This window comes from Adiantum capillus-veneris, chromosome 10 (genome assembly GCF_014529385.1).
Source record: "Adiantum capillus-veneris isolate H3 chromosome 10, ASM1452938v2, whole genome shotgun sequence".
NCBI lineage: Eukaryota > Viridiplantae > Streptophyta > Polypodiopsida > Polypodiales > Pteridaceae > Adiantum > Adiantum capillus-veneris.
The window spans coordinates 22,375,835-22,379,991 of NC_140940.1; the positions used below are offsets into that span (position 1 = coordinate 22,375,835).

At 43.0% G+C, this 4,157-nt stretch overlaps 1 long non-coding RNA gene across 1 annotated transcript; it reads left to right on the top strand.

The window, feature by feature from the left end:
- Positions 1 to 1,265: 1,265 nt before the first annotated feature.
- LOC147448541 (uncharacterized) lies at positions 1,266 to 1,781 on the top strand. The gene is made up of 3 exons (XR_015189504.1): positions 1,266 to 1,390; positions 1,484 to 1,585; positions 1,687 to 1,781. It is a non-coding gene; the product is annotated as an uncharacterized LOC147448541 (long non-coding RNA).
- The last annotated feature ends 2,376 nt before the right edge of the window (positions 1,782 to 4,157 follow it).

The window sequence follows — 4,157 nt, forward strand, 5'->3', positions numbered from 1 at the left end:
CAGAAGAGCATCAAGATGCTACTACTCTATATGGGGTGCATGCGGAGGAGCTACAAAATGAAACAGAGGATATGTGTTTAAACGGAGAGCTCTATATAAATATAGGAAGCTATGCTGAGTTATGCGAGGATGAGAGAGAGATCTCTTAAAGCCACAAATATTGTATTTGAACAATTTTGCTCCGTGTTGTAAAAGCTCTGGCTCTCTAAGTACCTTCCATGGTGTATAACGCTCTTTTCTACTCGCGCTCACATCTTTTGATTGAAAATTCTGAGTTTTCGACTTGCCTCTTCTATCACTCGATTCATTGCGTCATTGTATTTATATGCGTCATTACGTCATTGTATTTAATGGTCTTTGCGTCATTGTCTACTCTATTCATTCAATATTAAGTTTAAATATTTGTGTGTTTAATGCAGGTATGGATGATGAGGAGTTTCTTTCTTCTTTGTCACCGCAGCAGAGACAGTGGTACGTGGAGCGTCATCGCTCTGGCGCATCATCGCGCGTTCCTACTCCATCCTCATCTCCCTCTCTTTCGGAGCATTCAGCGCGCTCCGAAGCTTCGGCGTCGACGAGACGAGCTTCACACTCGTCTAGACACCGGCGCTCTAGTGGTGGCGGTGGCGGTTTCTGTGGGGATTCCGCCACCGATGCCTCCACACCGCCTCGTGTTCGACGAGGCTCTTTACCCTCCCCTTCTTTGCCCGCCCCCACACCAGCCACAGCATCGCCATCTACGCCAGGTTTTGCACGGCTGATTGTTCCTAGAAGCTACACACCTCTACCTACTCCGCCAGGAGCCACCCCTCTCGACACTCCTCGCTTCGGGGCCCAGACGCCGGTGGAGACACCTGACGTCCGTACCCCCATCGACACGCCGCTAGAGACCCCTGCCGGGACACCCAGGTTCACGCGTCACCGGCCAGAGGGCTTGTCTTACTCCATCGACTTCAGCGGCGGCATCATCATGGATGATGACGGCAAGAAGGTGATCTCGCGCATGCGTGGTCTTTGCTCTCAGCTGTTTAGACACTACATACTAAACAAATGGAGTGAAGTACCAAGTGATTTAAAAAACAGAGTCATCAGCATACTTCATGATGAGTTTCCCGTTCCAACACCGGATCAGCGCTTCAATGAAGACCTAATGAAGATTGGAATGCGTGAATACTGCAAACACAAGCGTTCCGAAGTGCAAAAAGCAATCAAGAATGGGTGGAACAGGCCAGATTGGCTGGCCAAAGAAGATTGGAAGAATGCGAAGAAAGCAGCGCGCGAGAATCCCGACAAGTGGAAGCAACAAAAGGATGCAGCCAGAGCGCGAGTAGAGGCAGGGAGCTCGCACCACTTGGGGAGCGGTGGATGGGCATCATTTGAGGCCGATTTTGTAAGTGTTTTCACATTGCTCTTTATGTTCGATAGTTTAGGGTTTATGAGTTTTTTAATTCTAACATAATGAAATCTTTGTATGTTTTGACAGTGGTCGATGACAGGACGTGATCCCACACCGTACGAGCGCGAGTACGCAGGAAGGAAGGGCTTAAACGCCCTGATGGACATTCTCAGTTCTCGCGGCGGCATGGTTAGTATTAGGGTTTACCCTTTTTTATTTTTTGTATTGTTTTATAAATGTCGTTATATGTTTATACTTACTGAAAGCTGTCTTATTGTCTTTTTTTGCAGAATCCGACAGATACGCCGCTTGGACGCGATGAGACGTCTGACTAGACGACGTCAGTTTAGCCGTAGCTAGATAGCATTAGTTTAGGGTTTCTCATAGATTACGTCTTTTTGAACCATGTATATTATTACATTTGTCACCGCAGTTCCTTTTGCCAATCAATTCTTTATGCCTATGATGTTGTACAATTGTCATTATTACATTTGCCAATCAATTCATTTTGCCTATGATGTGTACAATTGTCAATTTTGCAAACAATGCGTCTTGTGGGTGACTATTTTGGGTCTATTATCTACCCTTGCACTTTTTTTTAAAAGTGAATCAAGTACAATATGGTTGATGGGTGGCAGGGCATTCAATGCCCTACCACCAAAAAAACATTCTCTCGGGCGTCGCTATAACCGTCGCTATTTATGGCTCTGTAGCGTCGCTATGAGCGTCGCTATAGTCTTCAGTGTAAACGTCGCTATAACCGTCGCTATGAGCGTCGCTATATAGCAACTCTGATAGCGACGCATATAGCGACGCTCTCGTAGCGACGCTCGTAGCGACGGTTTTAGCGACGCCGGGGGTTATAAAAACCCAGTGTATTTTCGTCGCTAACAGCGTCACAAGAGCACACAACCTCTTGTAGTGAAAAGAGCTAATCCCTTCACTTTCTTTGGGTCTTCTTCAATTATATTCTTAGAAACCACGTGTCCAAGAAACTTCACTCGTGGGCTGTGCAAGATAGCACTTATTTGGAGTCAATTAGCCACCACTCTCATCATATGTCTTGAGGGCAAGCTAAAGATTCTCATAATGGTCTTTCCTTGTGCTACAAACACAAAAATTTACAATGATATCCTTCACAAACGTTCCAAGATAGGGTGTGAACACCTTTTTGACCTGTTTTGATACCAAGCATGACCATTCATGAGACCAAAAGGAAGCATTACATAGCAGTAACATCCCATGGAGTAATAAAATTAGTCTTCTTTCTATCTTCATAAGCCAAGGTGAGCTGAAAATACCCTAGAATCCATCACATACAGTATACCTTTCATAATCTGCAACACTATCCATCGATAAAAGGAAGAGGGTATGGATTCCTCTTCATTGTTGCATTTAATGGCTTATAATCAACTCAAATTCTCCATTTTTCACCTTTTTGTGGTGTAACAACAACATGGCTTATCAATCTTCGGTACACATTAGCTCAATAGAACTTGCTTTAAGAAGATTTTCTACCTCATCCTTGAGTGCTTTAAGTTGTACATGTCCCATCCTCCTTAGTTTTTGATGCACGGGCTGAGCCCCTTCCTTGAGTGTAATTGTATTCCCTCTCCTTTGAAAGCTCTAAACTACTCATAAGAAGTGATAAAAAAGTCAGGGGATTGCTCTAGCATATGTAGATACTCACCTCTTTCATGATTAGCCAAGTCTCCACACAACATGTTTTGAAGCAACTCCTTCTTCATGTTAGGTTGAACCTAGCCTTAGATTGCATCAGACCTTCAATATGATCGCAAGGTCCAAAGGTGTCTTCATTATCCATAAGGTAGACTCCTTTATGAGAGAGAGATCAATGATGGGAGCCTAACTCTAAAGTAGCTCCTATAGAGGAAGTTTGGTTAGACAACCTACCTCCTGATATGTACATGGATGTACAATCCTTGTACGGGGATTGTGGATCTAAAGCTTCAAGAATGTCTAAACCATTAACCTTGCAAACATTACCCTCTTACTTGGAAGATAACGAAGATGAATCCATAGTATGTAAGACCACTCAAGTAAAAAGAGCGGAACAGACCCTAGAAGTAGACAAAATTCATTCAATCATGTCTACACCCATCCAATGCACTCTTACTTTGGGAGAACTGTTAAAAATCAGACCATATTTATGGAATGACCTACAAAAAACTCTAGAGAAGGTGGGGATAACGGGGCTCATCGTAAAAAATTTGGAAAGATTGAAACACAAAATGGATAACACAGAGATTTGATCTGAATGAATAAAGTCAGAGAATACTATGAAGGGGAAGAAGGAAACACCACCCTTCCAATGAAATATAATGACATAGAAACCATGGCAATACTGGATAGTGGAGTAGGCATAGCCATAGCCACAAAAGTAGTATGGAAATCTTGGGGACAACCAGCCACCATTAGACAAACTCGAATGAAATTGCAAGTGGCTGATGGACACATTGAAAGACCCTTAGAACTGCTTGAAAAAGTGATACTTAATTCCTATGGGATTGAATATCAACACACTTTTGCCATAGTAGACTTTGGAAAGAAACTCAATTACAAAATCATATTGGGAAGACCTTTCATGTGACAGGTACAACTCATCTAAGATTCGGAAAACAACTATCTGTACTTGAAGCAAGTGGGATCTATAACAAGGGTTAATCTAAAAGATCACACTTATAGAGATGTCTTGAAAACACCCATACAAGAGTTTGATTCAGCCTGTTCGGCTGAAACT